Below are 17,062 nucleotides of genomic sequence, written 5' to 3'. Positions count from 1 at the left end.
AGCGGTGTTGTGAGGTCTCAGATTTGACGTAAAAAGTCAAAGTTTTTCCACAATACCTGACGAACATTTAATCTTTGGGCTTCCGTTGCGCAATGGTTAACGCTGTCGGCTGTTAACCGAAAGGTTGGTGTTTCTAGCCCATCCGGGTGCGGTGTTGTGAGGTCTTAGATGTAACGTAAAATTCAGAGTTTTTTAAAAATAACTGACGAACATTTAATTTTTGGGCTTCCGTGGCGCAATGGTTAGCGCGTTCGGCTGTTAACCGAAAGGTTGGTGGTTCGAGTCCATCCGGGAGCGGTGTTGTGAGGTCTTAGATGTAACGTAAAATTCAGAGTTTTTTAAAAATACCTGACGAACATTTAATCTTTGGGCTTCTGTGGCGCAATGGTTAGCGCGTTCGGCTGTTAACCGAAAGGTTGGTGGTTCGAGCCCACCCGGGAGCGTGTTGTGAGATCTCACATGTAACGTAAAAATCCAAAGTTTTTTAAAAATATCTGACGAACATTTAATTTTTGGGCTTCCGTGGCGCAATGGTTAGCGCGTTCAGCTGTTATTCAAAAGGTTTGTGGTTCGAGCCCATCCGGGAGCGGTGTTTTGAAGTCTCGGATGTGACGTAAAAAGTCAGAGTTTTTCCACAATACCTGACGACCATTTCATTTCTGAGCTTGCTTGGCTCGAAGGTTAGCGCGTTCGGATGTTAACCAAAAGGTTGGTGGTTCGAGCCCACCCGGCTGCCGTGTTGTGAAGTCTCAAATGTAACGTAAAAAGCCAAAGTTTTTCCACAATACCTGACGACCGTTTAATTTTTGAGCTTCCGTGGCGCAATGGTTACCGCGTTCGGCTGTTAACCGAAAGGTTGGTGGTTCGAGCCCATCCGGGAGCGGTGTTGTGAGGTCTTAGATGTAACGTAAAATTCAGAGTTTTTTAAAAATAACTGACGAACATTTAATCTTTGGGCTTCCGTTGCGCAATGGTTAACGCCGTCGGCTGTTAACCGAAAGGTTGGTGGTTCGAGCCCATCCGGGAGCGGTGTTGTGAAGTCTTAGATGTAACGTAAAATTCAGAGTTTTTTAAAAATACCTGACGAACATTTAATCTTTGGGCTTCTGTGGCGCAATGGTAAGCGCGTTCGGCTGTTAACCGAAAGGTTGGTGGTTCGAGCCCACCCGGGAGCGTGTTGTGAGATCTCACATGTAACGTAAAAATCCAAAGTTTTTTAAAAATATCTGACGAACATATAATTTTTGGGCTTCCGTGGCGCAATGGTTAGCGCGTTCAGCTGTTATTCAAAAGGTTTGTGGTTCGAGCCCATCCGGGAGCGGTGTTTTGAAGTCTCGGATGTGACGTAAAAAGTCAGAGTTTTTCCACAATACCTGACGACCATTTCATTTCTGAGCTTGCTTGGCTCGAAGGTTAGCGCGTTCGGATGTTAACCAAAAGGTTGGTGGTTCGAGCCCACCCGGGGGCGGTGTTGTGAGATCTCACATGTAACGTAAAAAGTCAAAGTTTTTCCACAATACCTGACGAACATTTAATCTTTGGGCTTCCGTTGCGCAATGGTTAACGCCGTCGGCTGTTAACCGAAAGGTTGGTGGTTCGAGCCCATCCGGGAGCGGTGTTGTGAGGTCTTAGATGTAACGTAAAATTCAGAGTTTTTTAAAAATATCTGACGAACATTTAATTTTTGGGCTTCCGTGGCGCAATGGTTAGCGCGTTCAGCTGTTATTCAAAAGGTTTGTGGTTCGAGCCCATCCGGGAGCGGTGTTTTGAAGTCTCGGATGTGACGTAAAAAGTCAGAGTTTTTCCACAATACCTGACGACCATTTCATTTCTGAGCTTGCTTGGCTCGAAGGTTAGCGCGTTCGGATGTTAACCAAAAGGTTGGTGGTTCGAGCCCACCCGGCTGCCGTGTTGTGAAGTCTCAAATGTAACGTAAAAAGCCAAAGTTTTTCCACAATACCTGACGACCGTTTAATTTTTGAGCTTCCGTGGCGCAATGGTTACCGCGTTCGGCTGTTAACCGAAAGGTTGGTGGTTCGAGCCCATCCGGGAGCGGTGTTGTGAGGTCTTAGATGTATCGTAAAATTCAGAGTTTTTTAAAAATAACTGACGAACATTTAATCTTTGGGCTTCCGTTGCGCAATGGTTAACGCCGTCGGCTGTTAACCGAAAGGTTGGTGGTTCGAGCCCATCCGGGAGCGGTGTTGTGAGGTCTTAGATGTAACGTAAAATTCAGAGTTTTTTTAAAAATACCTGACGAACATTTAATCTTTGGGCTTCTGTGGCGCAATGGTTAGCGCGTTCGGCTGTTAACCGAAAGTATGGTGGTTCGAGCCCACCCGGGAGCGGTGTTGTGAGATCTCACATGTAACGTAAAAATCCAAAGTTTTTCCACAATACCTGACGAACATTTAATCTTTGGGCTTCCGTGGCGCAATGGTTAGCGCGTTCGGCTGTTAACCGAAAGGTTGGTGGTTCGAGCCCATCCGGGAGCGGTGTTGTGAGGTCTTAGATGTAACGTAAAATTCAGAGTTTTTTAAAAATACCTGACGAACATTTAATCTTTGGGATTCTGTGGCGCAATGGTTAGCGCGTTCGGCTGTTAACCGAAAGGTTGGTGGTTCGAGCCCACCCGGGAGCGGTGTTGTGAGATCTCACATGTAACGTAAAAATCCAAAGTTTTTCCACAATACCTGACGACCATTTCATTTCTGAGCTTCCTTGGCTCGAAGGTTAGCGCGTTCGGATGTTAACCAAAAGGTTGGTGGTTCGAGCCCACCCGGCTGCCGTGTTGTGAAGTCTCAAATGTAACGTAAAAAGCCAAAGTTTTTCCACAATACCTGACGACCGTTTAATTTTTGAGCTTCCGTGGCGCAATGGTTAGCGCGTTCGGCTGTTAACCGAAAGGTTGGTGTTTCTAGCCCATCCGGGTGCGGTGTTGTGAGGTCTTAGATGTAACGTAAAATTCAGAGTTTTTTAAAAATAACTGACGAACATTTAATTTTTGGGCTTCCGTGGCGCAATGGTTAGCGCGTTCGGCTGTTAACCGAAAGGTTGGTGGTTCGAGTCCATCCGGGAGCGGTGTTGTGAGGTCTTAGATGTAACGTAAAATTCAGAGTTTTTTAAAAATACCTGACGAACATTTAATCTTTGGGCTTCTGTGGCGCAATGGTTAGCGCGTTCGGCTGTTAACCGAAAGGTTGGTGGTTCGAGCCCACCCGGGAGCGTGTTGTGAGATCTCACATGTAACGTAAAAATCCAAAGTTTTTTAAAAATATCTGACGAACATTTAATTTTTGGGCTTCCGTGGCGCAATGGTTAGCGCGTTCAGCTGTTATTCAAAAGGTTTGTGGTTCGAGCCCATCCGGGAGCGGTGTTTTGAAGTCTCGGATGTGACGTAAAAAGTCAGAGTTTTTCCACAATACCTGACGACCATTTCATTTCTGAGCTTCCTTGGCTCGAAGGTTAGCGCGTTCGGATGTTAACCAAAAGGTTGGTGGTTCGAGCCCACCCGGCTGCCGTGTTGTGAAGTCTCAAATGTAACGTAAAAAGCCAAAGTTTTTCCACAATACCTGACGACCGTTTAATTTTTGAGCTTCCGTGGCGCAATGGTTAGCGCGTTCGGCTGTTAACCGAAAGGTTGGTGGTTCGAGCCCACCCGGGAGCGGTGTTGTGAGATCTCAAACGTAATGTCAAATGCCAAAGTTTTTCCACAATACCTGACGACCATTTAATTTTTGAGCTTCCGTGGCGCAATGGTTAGCGCGTTCGGCTGTTAACCGAAAGGTTGGTGGTTCGAGCCCACCCAGGAGCGGTGTTGTGAAATCTCACATGTAACGTAAAAATCCAAAGTTTTTCCACAATACCTGACGAACATTTAATCTTTGGGCTTCCGTTGCGCAATGGTTAACGCCGTCGGCTGTTAACTGAAAGGTTGGTGGTTCGAGCCCATCCGGGAGCGGTGTTGTGAGGTCTTAGATGTAACGTAAAATTCAGAGTTTTTTAAAAATACCTGACGAACATTTAATCTTTGGGCTTCTGTGGCGCAATGGTTACCGCGTTCGGCTGTTAACCGAAAGGTTGGTGGTTCGAGCCCACCCGAGAGCGGTGTTGTGAGATGTCACATGTAACGTAAAAATCCAAAGTTTTTCCACAATACCTGACGAACATTTAATCTTTGGGCTTCCGTTGCGCAATGGTTAACGCCGTCGGCTGTTAACTTAAAGGTTGGTGGTTCGAGCCCATCCGGGAGCGGTGTTGTGAGGTCTTAGATGTAACGTAAAATTCAGAGTTTTTTAAAAATAACTGACGAACATTTAATTTTTGGGCTTCCGTGGCACAATGGTTAGCGCGTTCGGCTGTTAACCGAAAGGTTGGTGGTTCGAGCCCATCCGGGAGCGGTGTTGTGAGGTCTTAGGTGTAACGTAAAATTCAGAGTTTTTTAAAAATACCTGACGAACATTTAATCTTTGGGCTTCTGTGGCGCAATGGTTAGCGCGTTCGGCTGTTAACCGAAAGGTTGGTGGTTCGAGCCCACCCGGGAGCGGTGTTGTGAGATCTCACATGTAACGTAAAAATCCAAAGTTTTTTAAAAATATCTGACGAACATTTAATTTTTGGGCTTCCGTGGCGCAATGGTTAGCGCGTTCAGCTGTTATTCAAAAGGTTTGTGGTTCGAGCCCATCCGGGAGCGGTGTTTTGAAGTCTCGGATGTGACGTAAAAAGTCAGAGTTTTTCCACAATACCTGACGACCATTTCATTTCTGAGCTTCCTTGGCTCGAAGGTTAGCGCGTTCGGATGTTAACCAAAAGGTTGGTGGTTCGAGCCCACCCGGCTGCCGTGTTGTGAAGTCTCAAATGTAACGTAAAAAGCCAAAGTTTTTCCACAATACCTGACGACCGTTTAATTTTTGAGCTTCCGTGGCGCAATGGTTAGCGCGTTCGGCTGTTAACCGAAAGGTTGGTGGTTCGAGCCCACCCGGGAGCGGTGTTGTGAGATCTCAAACGTAATGTCAAATGCCAAAGTTTTTCCACAATACCTGACGACCATTTAATTTTTGAGCTTCCGTGGCGCAATGGTTAGCGCGTTCGGCTGTTAACCGAAAGGTTGGTGGTTCGAGCCCACCCAGGAGCGGTGTTGTGAAATCTCACATGTAACGTAAAAATCCAAAGTTTTTCCACAATACCTGACGAACATTTAATCTTTGGGCTTCCGTTGCGCAATGGTTAACGCCGTCGGCTGTTAACTGAAAGGTTGGTGGTTCGAGCCCATCCGGGAGCGGTGTTGTGAGGTCTTAGATGTAACGTAAAATTCAGAGTTTTTTAAAAATACCTGACGAACATTTAATCTTTGGGCTTCTGTGGCGCAATGGTTAGCGCGTTCGGCTGTTAACCGAAAGGTTGGTGGTTCGAGCCCACCCGAGAGCGGTGTTGTGAGATGTCACATGTAACGTAAAAATCCAAAGTTTTTCCACAATACCTGACGAACATTTAATCTTTGGCTTCCGTTGCGCAATGGTTAACGCCGTCGGCTGTTAACTTAAAGGTTGGTGGTTCGAGCCCATCCGGGAGCGGTGTTGTGAGGTCTTAGATGTAACGTAAAATTCAGAGTTTTTTAAAAATAACTGACGAACATTTAATTTTTGGGCTTCCGTGGCACAATGGTTAGCGCGTTCGGCTGTTAACCGAAAGGTTGGTGGTTCGAGCCCATCCGGAAGCGGTGTTGTGAGGTCTTAGGTGTAACGTAAAATTCAGAGTTTTTTAAAAATACCTGACGAACATTTAATCTTTGGGCTTCTGTGGCGCAATGGTTAGCGCGTTCGGCTGTTAACCGAAAGGTTGGTGGTTCGAGCCCACCCGGGAGCGGTGTTGTGAGGTCTTAGATGTAACGTAAAATTCAGAGCTTTTAAAAATACCTGACGAACATTTAATCTTTGGGCTTCTGTGGCGCAATGGTTAGCGCGTTCGGCTGTTAACCGAAAGGTTGGTGGTTCGAGCCCACCCGGGAGCGGTGTTGTGAGATGTCACATGTAACGTAAAAATCCAAAGATTTTCCACAATACCTGACGAACATTTAATCTTTGGGCTTCCGTTGCGCAATGGTTAACGCCGTCGGCTGTTAACCGAAAGGTTGGTGGTTCGAGCCCATCCGGGAGCGGTGTTGTGAGGTCTTAGATGTAACGTAAAATTCAGAGTTTTTTAAAAATAACTGACGAACATTTAATTTTTGGGCTTCCGTGGCGCAATGGTTAGCGCGTTCAGCTGTTATTCAAAAGGTTTGTGGTTCGAGCCCATCCGGGAGCGGTGTTTTGAAGTCTCAGATGTGACGTAAAAAGTCAGAGTTTTTCCACAATACCTGACGACCATTTCATTTCTGAGCTTCCTTGGCTCGAAGGTTAGCGCGTTCGGATGTTAACCAAAAGGTTGGTGGTTCGAGCCCACCCGGCTGCCGTGTTGTGAAGTCTCAAATGTAACGTAAAAAGCCAAAGTTTTTCCACAATACCTGACGACCGTTTAATTTTTGAGCTTCCGTGGCGCAATGGTTAGCGCGTTCGGCTGTTAACCGAAAGGTTGGTGGTTCGAGCCCACCCGGGAGCGGTGTTGTGAAATCTTACATGTAACGAAAAAATCCAAAGTTTTTCCACAATACCTGACGAACATTTAATCTTTGGGCTTCCGTTGCGCAATGGTTAACGCCGTCGGCTGTTAACCGAAAGGTTGGTGGTTCGAGCCCATCCGGGAGCGGTGTTGTGAGGTCTTAGATGTAACGTAAAATTCAGAGTTTTTTAAAAATAACTGACGATTATTTAATTTTTTGGCTTCCGTGGCACAATGGTTAGCGCGTTCGGCTGTTAACCGAAAGGTTGGTGGTTCGAGCCCATCCGGGAGCGGTGTTGTTAGGTCTTAGATGTAACGTAAAATTCAGAGTTTTTTAAAAATACCTGACGAACATTTAATCTTTGGGCTTCTGTGGCGCAATGGTTAGCGCGTTCGGCTGTTAACCGAAAGGTTGGTGGTTCGAGCCCACCCGGGAGCGGTGTTGTGAGCTCTCACATGTAACGTAAAATTCAGAGCTTTTAAAAATACCTGACGAACATTTAATCTTTGGGCTTCTGTGGCGCAATGGTTAGCGCGTTCGGCTGTTAACCGAAAGGTTGGTGGTTCGAGCCCACCCGGGAGCGGTGTTGTGAGATGTCACATGTAATGTAAAAATCCAAAGATTTTCCACAATACCTGACGAACATTTAATCTTTGGGCTTCCGTTGCGCAATGGTTAACGCCGTCGGCTGTTAACCGAAAGGTTGGTGGTTCGAGCCCATCCGGGAGCGGTGTTGTGAGGTCTTAGATGTAACGTAAAATTCAGAGTTTTTTAAAAATAACTGACGAACATTTAATTTTTGGGCTTCCGTGGCGCAATGGTTAGCGCGTTCAGCTGTTATTCAAAAGGTTTGTGGTTCGAGCCCATCCGGGAGCGGTGTTTTGAAGTCTCAGATGTGACGTAAAAAGTCAGAGTTTTTCCACAATACCTGACGACCATTTCATTTCTGAGCTTCCTTGGCTCGAAGGTTAGCGCGTTCGGATGTTAACCAAAAGGTTGGTGGTTCGAGCCCACCCGGCTGCCGTGTTGTGAAGTCTCAAATGTAACGTAAAAAGCCAAAGTTTTTCCACAATACCTGACGACCGTTTAATTTTTGAGCTTCCGTGGCGCAATGGTTAGCGCGTTCGGCTGTTAACCGAAAGGTTGGTGGTTCGAGCCCACCCGGGAGCGGTGTTGTGAAATCTCACATGTAACGAAAAAATCCAAAGTTTTTCCACAATACCTGACGAACATTTAATCTTTGGGCTTCCGTTGCGCAATGGTTAACGCCGTCGGCTGTTAACCGAAAGGTTGGTGGTTCGAGCCCATCCGGGAGCGGTGTTGTGAGGTCTTAGATGTAACGTAAAATTCAGAGTTTTTTAAAAATAACTGACGATTATTTAATTTTTTGGCTTCCGTGGCACAATGGTTAGCGCGTTCGGCTGTTAACCGAAAGGTTGGTGGTTCGAGCCCATCCGGGAGCGGTGTTGTTAGGTCTTAGATGTAACGTAAAATTCAGAGTTTTTTAAAAATACCTGACGAACATTTAATCTTTGGGCTTCTGTGGCGCAATGGTTAGCGCGTTCGGCTGTTAACCGAAAGGTTGGTGGTTCGAGCCCACCAGGGAGCGGTGTTGTGAGCTCTCACATGTAACGTAAAATTCAGAGCTTTTAAAAATACCTGACGAACATTTAATCTTTGGGCTTCTGTGGCGCAATGGTTAGCGCGTTCGGCTGTTAACCGAAAGGTTGGTGGTTCGAGCCCACCCGGGAGCGGTGTTGTGAGATGTCACATGTAACGTAAAAATCCAAAGATTTTCCACAATACCTGACGAACATTTAATCTTTGGGCTTCCGTTGCGCAATGGTTAACGCCGTCGGCTGTTAACCGAAAGGTTGGTGGTTCGAGCCCATCCGGGAGCGGTGTTGTGAGGTCTTAGATGTAACGTAAAATTCAGAGTTTTTTAAAAATAACTGACGAACATTTAATTTTTGGGCTTCCGTGGCGCAATGGTTAGCGCGTTCAGCTGTTATTCAAAAGGTTTGTGGTTCGAGCCCATCCGGGAGCGGTGTTTTGAAGTCTCAGATGTGACGTAAAAAGTCAGAGTTTTTCCACAATACCTGACGACCATTTCATTTCTGAGCTTCCTTGGCTCGAAGGTTAGCGCGTTCGGATGTTAACCAAAAGGTTGGTGGTTCGAGCCCACCCGGCTGCCGTGTTGTGAAGTCTCAAATGTAACGTAAAAAGCCAAAGTTTTTCCACAATACCTGACGACCGTTTAATTTTTGAGCTTCCGTGGCGCAATGGTTAGCGCGTTCGGCTGTTAACCGAAAGGTTGGTGGTTCGAGCCCACCCGGGAGCGGTGTTGTGAAATCTCACATGTAACGAAAAAATCCAAAGTTTTTCCACAATACCTGACGAACATTTAATCTTTGGGCTTCCGTTGCGCAATGGTTAACGCCGTCGGCTGTTAACCGAAAGGTTGGTGGTTCGAGCCCATCCGGGAGCGGTGTTGTGAGGTCTTAGATGTAACGTAAAATTCAGAGTTTTTTAAAAATAACTGACGATTATTTAATTTTTTGGCTTCCGTGGCACAATGGTTAGCGCGTTCGGCTGTTAACCGAAAGGTTGGTGGTTCGAGCCCATCCGGGAGCGGTGTTGTTAGGTCTTAGATGTAACGTAAAATTCAGAGTTTTTTAAAAATACCTGACGAACATTTAATCTTTGGGCTTCTGTGGCGCAATGGTTAGCGCGTTCGGCTGTTAACCGAAAGGTTGGTGGTTCGAGCCCACCAGGGAGCGGTGTTGTGAGCTCTCACATGTAACGTAAAAAGCCAAAGTGTTTCCACAATACCCGACGACCATTTAAATTTTGGGCTTCCGTGGCGCAATGGTTAGCGCGTTCGGCTGTTAACCGAAAGGTTGGTGGTTCGAGCCCATCCGTGAGCGGTGTTTTGAAGTCTCGGATGTGACGTAAAAAGTCAGAGTTTTTCCACAATACCTGACGACCATTTCATTTCTGAGCTTCCTTGGCTCGAAGGTTAGCGCGTTCGGATGTTAACCAAAAGGTTGGTGGTTCGAGCCCACCCGGCTGCCGTGTTGTGAAGTCTCAAATGTAACGTAAAAAGCCAAAGTTTTTCCACAATACCTGACGACCGTTTAATTTTTGAGCTTCCGTGGCGCAATGGTTAGCGTGTTCGGCTGTTAACCGAAAGGTTGGTGGTTCGAGCCCACCCGGGAGCGGTGTTGTGAGATCTCAAACGTAATGTCAAATGCCAAAGTTTTTCCACAATACCTGACGACCATTTAATTTTTGAGCTTCCGTGGCGCAATGGTTAGCGCGTTCGGCTGTTAACCGAAAGGTTGGTGGTTCGAGCCCACCCAGGAGCGGTGTTGTGAAATCTCACATGTAACGTAAAAATCCAAAGTTTTTCCACAATACCTGACGAACATTTAATCTTTGGGCTTCCGTTGCGCAATGGTTAACGCCGTCGGCTGTTAACTGAAAGGTTGGTGGTTCGAGCCCATCCGGGAGCGGTGTTGTGAGGTCTTAGATGTAACGTAAAATTCAGAGTTTTTTAAAAATACCTGACGAACATTTAATCTTTGGGCTTCTGTGGCGCAATGGTTAGCGCGTTCGGCTGTTAACCGAAAGGTTGGTGGTTCGAGCCCACCCGAGAGCGGTGTTGTGAGATGTCACATGTAACGTAAAAATCCAAAGTTTTTCCACAATACCTGACGAACATTTAATCTTTGGGCTTCCGTTGCGCAATGGTTAACGCCGTCGGCTGTTAACTTAAAGGTTGGTGGTTCGAGCCCATCCGGGAGCGGTGTTGTGAGGTCTTAGATGTAACGTAAAATTCAGAGTTTTTTAAAAATAACTGACGAACATTTAATTTTTGGGCTTCCGTGGCACAATGGTTAGCGCGTTTGGCTGTTAACCGAAAGGTTGGTGGTTCGAGCCCATCCGGGAGCGGTGTTGTGAGGTCTTAGGTGTAACGTAAAATTCAGAGTTTTTTAAAAATACCTGACGAACATTTAATCTTTCGGCTTCTGTGGCGCAATGGTTAGCGCGTTCGGCTGTTAACCGAAAGGTTGGTGGTTCGAGCCCACCCGGGAGCGGTGTTGTGAGGTCTTAGATGTAACGTAAAATTCAGAGCTTTTAAAAATACCTGACGAACATTTAATCTTTGGGCTTCTGTGGCGCAATGGTTAGCGCGTTCGGCTGTTAACCGAAAGGTTGGTGGTTCGAGCCCACCCGGGAGCGGTGTTGTGAGATGTCACATGTAACGTAAAAATCCAAAGATTTTCCACAATACCTGACGAACATTTAATCTTTGGGCTTCCGTTGCGCAATGGTTAACGCCGTCGGCTGTTAACCGAAAGGTTGGTGGTTCGAGCCCATCCGGGAGCGGTGTTGTGAGGTCTTAGATGTAACGTAAAATTCAGAGTTTTTTAAAAATAACTGACGAACATTTAATTTTTGGGCTTCCGTGGCGCAATGGTTAGCGCGTTCAGCTGTTATTCAAAAGGTTTGTGGTTCGAGCCCATCCGGGAGCGGTGTTTTGAAGTCTCAGATGTGACGTAAAAAGTCAGAGTTTTTCCACAATACCTGACGACCATTTCATTTCTGAGCTTCCTTGGCTCGAAGGTTAGCGCGTTCGGATGTTAACCAAAAGGTTGGTGGTTCGAGCCCACCCGGCTGCCGTGTTGTGAAGTCTCAAATGTAACGTAAAAAGCCAAAGTTTTTCCACAATACCTGACGACCGTTTAATTTTTGAGCTTCCGTGGCGCAATGGTTAGCGCGTTCGGCTGTTAACCGAAAGGTTGGTGGTTCGAGCCCACCCGGGAGCGGTGTTGTGAAATCTCACATGTAACGAAAAAATCCAAAGTTTTTCCACAATACCTGACGAACATTTAATCTTTGGGCTTCCGTTGCGCAATGGTTAACGCCGTCGGCTGTTAACCGAAAGGTTGGTGGTTCGAGCCCATCCGGGAGCGGTGTTGTGAGGTCTTAGATGTAACGTAAAATTCAGAGTTTTTTAAAAATAACTGACGATTATTTAATTTTTTGGCTTCCGTGGCACAATGGTTAGCGCGTTCGGCTGTTAACCGAAAGGTTGGTGGTTCGAGCCCATCCGGGAGCGGTGTTGTTAGGTCTTAGATGTAACGTAAAATTCAGAGTTTTTTAAAAATACCTGACGAACATTTAATCTTTGGGCTTCTGTGGCGCAATGGTTAGCGCGTTCGGCTGTTAACCGAAAGGTTGGTGGTTCGAGCCCACCCGGGAGCGGTGTTGTGAGCTCTCACATGTAACGTAAAAAGCCAAAGTGTTTCCACAATACCCGACGACCATTTAAATTTTGGGCTTCCGTGGCGCAATGGTTAGCGCGTTCGGCTGTTAACCGAAAGGTTGGTGGTTCGAGCCCATCCGTGAGCGGTGTTGTGAGGTCTCAGATGTGACGTAAAAAGTCAAAGTTTTTCCACAATACCTGACGAACATTTAATCTTTGGGCTTCCGTGTCACAATGGTTAGCGCGTTCGGCTGTTAACCGAAAGGTTGGTGGTTCGAGCCCATCCGGGAGCGGTGTTGTGAGGTCTTAGATGTAACGTAAAATTCAGAGTTTTTTAAAAATACCTGACGAACATTTAATCTTTGGGCTTCTGTGGCGCAATGGTTAGCGCGTTCGGCTGTTAACCGAAAGGTTGGTGGTTCGAGCCCACCCGGGAGCGGTGTTGTGAGATGTCACATGTAACGTAAAAATCCAAAGATTTTCCACAATACCTGACGAACATTTAATCTTTGGGCTTCCGTTGCGCAATGGTTAACGCCGTCGGCTGTTAACCGAAAGGTTGGTGGTTCGAGCCCATCCGGGAGCGGTGTTGTGAGGTCTTAGATGTAACGTAAAATTCAGAGTTTTTTAAAAATAACTGACGAACATTTAATTTTTGGGCTTCCGTGGCGCAATGGTTAGCGCGTTCAGCTGTTATTCAAAAGGTTTGTGGTTCGAGCCCATCCGGGAGCGGTGTTTTGAAGTCTCAGATGTGACGTAAAAAGTCAGAGTTTTTCCACAATACCTGACGAACATTTAATCTTTGGGCTTCCGTTGCGCAATGGTTAACGCCGTCGGCTGTTAACTGAAAGGTTGGTGGTTCGAGCCCATCCGGGAGCGGTGTTGTGAGGTCTTAGATGTAACGTAAAATTCAGAGCTTTTAAAAATACCTGACGAACATTTAATCTTTGGGCTTCCGTGGCACAATGGTTAGCGCGTTCGGCTGTTAACCGAAAGGTTGGTGGTTCGAGCCCATCCGGGAGCGGTGTTGTGAGGTCTTAGATGTAACGTAAAATTCAGAGTTTTTTAAAAATACCTGACGAACATTTAATCTTTGGGCTTCTGTGGCGCAATGGTTAGCGCGTTCGGCTGTTAACCGAAAGGTTGGTGGTTCGAGCCCACCCGGGAGCGGTGTTGTGAGATGTCACATGTAACGTAAAAATCCAAAGATTTTCCACAATACCTGACGAACATTTAATCTTTGGGCTTCCGTTGCGCAATGGTTAACGCCGTCGGCTGTTAACCGAAAGGTTGGTGGTTCGAGCCCATCCGGGAGCGGTGTTGTGAGGTCTTAGATGTAACGTAAAATTCAGAGTTTTTTAAAAATAACTGACGAACATTTAATTTTTGGGCTTCCGTGGCGCAATGGTTAGCGCGTTCAGCTGTTATTCAAAAGGTTTGTGGTTCGAGCCCATCCGGGAGCGGTGTTTTGAAGTCTCAGATGTGACGTAAAAAGTCAGAGTTTTTCCACAATACCTGACGAACATTTAATCTTTGGGCTTCCGTTGCGCAATGGTTAACGCCGTCGGCTGTTAACTGAAAGGTTGGTGGTTCGAGCCCATCCGGGAGCGGTGTTGTGAGGTCTTAGATGTAACGTAAAATTCAGAGTTTTTTAAAAATACCTGACGAACATTTAATCTTTGGGCTTCTGTGGCGCAATGGTTAGCGCGTTCGGCTGTTAACCGAAAGGTTGGTGGTTCGAGCCCACCCGAGAGCGGTGTTGTGAGATGTCACATGTAACGTAAAAATCCAAAGTTTTTCCACAATACCTGACGAACATTTAATCTTTGGGCTTCCGTTGCGAAATGGTTAACGCCGTCGGCTGTTAACTTAAAGGTTGGTGGTTCGAGCCCATCCAGGAGCGGTGTTGTGAGGTCTTAGATGTAACGTAAAATTCAGAGTTTTTTAAAAATAACTGACGAACATTTAATTTTTGGGCTTCCGTGGCACAATGGTTAGCGCGTTCGGCTGTTAACCGAAAGGTTGGTGGTTCGAGCCCATCCGGGAGCGGTGTTGTGAGGTCTTAGGTGTAACGTAAAATTCAGAGTTTTTTAAAAATACCTGACGAACATTTAATCTTTGGGCTTCTGTGGCGCAATGGTTAGCGCGTTCGGCTGTTAACCGAAAGGTTGGTGGTTCGAGCCCACCCGGGAGCGGTGTTGTGAGGTCTTAGATGTAACGTAAAATTCAGAGCTTTTAAAAATACCTGACGAACATTTAATCTTTGGGCTTCTGTGGCGCAATGGTTAGCGCGTTCGGCTGTTAACCGAAAGGTTGGTGGTTCGAGCCCACCCGGGAGCGGTGTTGTGAGATGTCACATGTAACGTAAAAATCCAAAGATTTTCCACAATACCTGACGAACATTTAATCTTTGGGCTTCCGTTGCGCAATGGTTAACGCCGTCGGCTGTTAACCGAAAGGTTGGTGGTTCGAGCCCATCCGGGAGCGGTGTTGTGAGGTCTTAGATGTAACGTAAAATTCAGAGTTTTTTAAAAATAACTGACGAACATTTAATTTTTGGGCTTCCGTGGCGCAATGGTTAGCGCGTTCAGCTGTTATTCAAAAGGTTTGTGGTTCGAGCCCATCCGGGAGCGGTGTTTTGAAGTCTCAGATGTGACGTAAAAAGTCAGAGTTTTTCCACAATACCTGACGACCATTTCATTTCTGAGCTTCCTTGGCTCGAAGGTTAGCGCGTTCGGATGTTAACCAAAAGGTTGGTGGTTCGAGCCCACCCGGCTGCCGTGTTGTGAAGTCTCAAATGTAACGTAAAAAGCCAAAGTTTTTCCACAATACCTGACGACCGTTTAATTTTTGAGCTTCCGTGGCGCAATGGTTAGCGCGTTCGGCTGTTAACCGAAAGGTTGGTGGTTCGAGCCCACCCGGGAGCGGTGTTTTGAAATCTCACATGTAACGAAAAAATCCAAAGTTTTTCCACAATACCTGACGAACATTTAATCTTTGGGCTTCCGTTGCGCAATGGTTAACGCCGTCGGCTGTTAACCGAAAGGTTGGTGGTTCGAGCCCATCCGGGAGCGGTGTTGTGAGGTCTTAGATGTAACGTAAAATTCAGAGTTTTTTAAAAATAACTGACGATTATTTAATTTTTTGGCTTCCGTGGCACAATGGTTAGCGCGTTCGGCTGTTAACCGAAAGGTTGGTGGTTCGAGCCCATCCGGGAGCGGTGTTGTTAGGTCTTAGATGTAACGTAAAATTCAGAGTTCTTTAAAAATACCTGACGAACATTTAATCTTTGGGCTTCTGTGGCGCAATGGTTAGCGCGTTCGGCTGTTAACCGAAAGGTTGGTGGTTCGAGCCCACCCGGGAGCGGTGTTGTGAGCTCTCACATGTAACGTAAAAAGCCAAAGTGTTTCCACAATACCCGACGACCATTTAAATTTTGGGCTTCCGTGGCGCAATGGTTAGCGCGTTCGGCTGTTAACCGAAAGGTTGGTGGTTCGAGCCCATCCGTGAGCGGTGTTGTGAGGTCTCAGATGTGACGTAAAAAGTCAAAGTTTTTCCACAATACCTGACGAACATTTAATCTTTGGGCTTCCGTGGCACAATGGTTAGCGCGTTCGGCTGTTAACCGAAAGGTTGGTGGTTCGAGCCCATCCGGGAGCGGTGTTGTGAGGTCTTAGATGTAACGTAAAATTCAGAGCTTTTAAAAATACCTGACGAACATTTAATCTTTGGGCTTCCGTGGCACAATGGTTAGCGCGTTCGGCTGTTAACCGAAAGGTTGGTGGTTCGAGCCCATCCGGGAGCGGTGTTGTGAGGTCTTAGATGTAACGTAAAATTCAGAGTTTTTTAAAAATACCTGACGAACATTTAATCTTTGGGCTTCTGTGGCGCAATGGTTAGCGCGTTCGGCTGTTAACCGAAAGGTTGGTGGTTCGAGCCCACCCGGGAGCGGTGTTGTGAGATGTCACATGTAACGTAAAAATCCAAAGATTTTCCACAATACCTGACGAACATTTAATCTTTGGGCTTCCGTTGCGCAATGGTTAACGCCGTCGGCTGTTAACCGAAAGGTTGGTGGTTCGAGCCCATCCGGGAGCGGTGTTGTGAGGTCTTAGATGTAACGTAAAATTCAGAGTTTTTTAAAAATAACTGACGAACATTTAATTTTTGGGCTTCCGTGGCGCAATGGTTAGCGCGTTCAGCTGTTATTCAAAAGGTTTGTGGTTCGAGCCCATCCGGGAGCGGTGTTTTGAAGTCTCAGATGTGACGTAAAAAGTCAGAGTTTTTCCACAATACCTGACGAACATTTAATCTTTGGGCTTCCGTTGCGCAATGGTTAACGCCGTCGGCTGTTAACTGAAAGGTTGGTGGTTCGAGCCCATCCGGGAGCGGTGTTGTGAGGTCTTAGATGTAACGTAAAATTCAGAGTTTTTTAAAAATACCTGACGAACATTTAATCTTTGGGCTTCTGTAGCGCAATGGTTAGCGCGTTCGGCTGTTAACCGAAAGGTTGGTGGTTCGAGCCCACCCGAGAGCGGTGTTGTGAGATGTCACATGTAACGTAAAAATCCAAAGTTTTTCCACAATACCTGACGAACATTTAATCTTTGGGCTTCCGTTGCGCAATGGTTAACGCCGTCGGCTGTTAACTTAAAGGTTGGTGGTTCGAGCCCATCCAGGAGCGGTGTTGTGAGGTCTTAGATGTAACGTAAAATTCAGAGTTTTTTAAAAATAACTGACGAACATTTAATTTTTGGGCTTCCGTGGCACAATGGTTAGCGCGTTCGGCTGTTAACCGAAAGGTTGGTGGTTCGAGCCCATCCGGGAGCGGTGTTGTGAGGTCTTAGGTGTAACGTAAAATTCAGAGTTTTTTAAAAATACCTGACGAACATTTAATCTTTGGGCTTCTGTGGCGCAATGGTTAGCGCGTTCGGCTGTTAACCGAAAGGTTGGTGGTTCGAGCCCACCCGGGAGCGGTGTTGTGAGGTCTTAGATGTAACGTAAAATTCAGAGCTTTTAAAAATACCTGACGAACATTTAATCTTTGGGCTTCTGTGGCGCAATGGTTAGCGCGTTCGGCTGTTAACCGAAAGGTTGGTGGTTCGAGCCCACCCGGGAGCGGTGTTGTGAGATGTCACATGTAACGTAAAAATCCAAAGATTTTCCACAATACCTGACGAACATTTAATCTT

General features: G+C 46.4%; 7 non-coding genes across 7 annotated transcripts; all 7 read left to right on the top strand.

Moving 5' to 3' along the window:
* The first annotated feature begins 3,594 nt into the window (after positions 1 to 3,594).
* TRNAN-GUU (transfer RNA asparagine (anticodon GUU)) lies at positions 3,595 to 3,667 on the top strand. The gene has a single exon. It is a non-coding gene; the product is annotated as a tRNA-Asn (tRNA).
* Positions 3,668 to 4,914: 1,247 nt separating this feature from the next.
* TRNAN-GUU (transfer RNA asparagine (anticodon GUU)) lies at positions 4,915 to 4,987 on the top strand. Its single transcript has one exon. It is a non-coding gene; the product is annotated as a tRNA-Asn (tRNA).
* A 1,537-nt stretch (positions 4,988 to 6,524) lies between these two features.
* Positions 6,525 to 6,597, top strand: TRNAN-GUU (transfer RNA asparagine (anticodon GUU)). The gene has a single exon. It is a non-coding gene; the product is annotated as a tRNA-Asn (tRNA).
* A 1,098-nt stretch (positions 6,598 to 7,695) lies between these two features.
* On the top strand, positions 7,696 to 7,768 carry TRNAN-GUU (transfer RNA asparagine (anticodon GUU)). The gene has a single exon. It is a non-coding gene; the product is annotated as a tRNA-Asn (tRNA).
* Positions 7,769 to 8,866: 1,098 nt separating this feature from the next.
* On the top strand, positions 8,867 to 8,939 carry TRNAN-GUU (transfer RNA asparagine (anticodon GUU)). The gene has a single exon. It is a non-coding gene; the product is annotated as a tRNA-Asn (tRNA).
* Positions 8,940 to 11,357: 2,418 nt separating this feature from the next.
* TRNAN-GUU (transfer RNA asparagine (anticodon GUU)) lies at positions 11,358 to 11,430 on the top strand. Its single transcript has one exon. It is a non-coding gene; the product is annotated as a tRNA-Asn (tRNA).
* A 3,294-nt stretch (positions 11,431 to 14,724) lies between these two features.
* TRNAN-GUU (transfer RNA asparagine (anticodon GUU)) lies at positions 14,725 to 14,797 on the top strand. The gene has a single exon. It is a non-coding gene; the product is annotated as a tRNA-Asn (tRNA).
* The last annotated feature ends 2,265 nt before the right edge of the window (positions 14,798 to 17,062 follow it).

Source organism: Phalangium opilio, unplaced genomic scaffold, assembly GCF_054372755.1.
Source record: "Phalangium opilio isolate 3A_F unplaced genomic scaffold, DU_Popi_V2 ptg000031l_1, whole genome shotgun sequence".
In the NCBI taxonomy this organism is placed as follows: domain Eukaryota; kingdom Metazoa; phylum Arthropoda; class Arachnida; order Opiliones; family Phalangiidae; genus Phalangium; species Phalangium opilio.
Note: the sequence above shows the minus strand (reverse complement) of the source record. Positions and strands in the feature narration are given on the sequence as shown.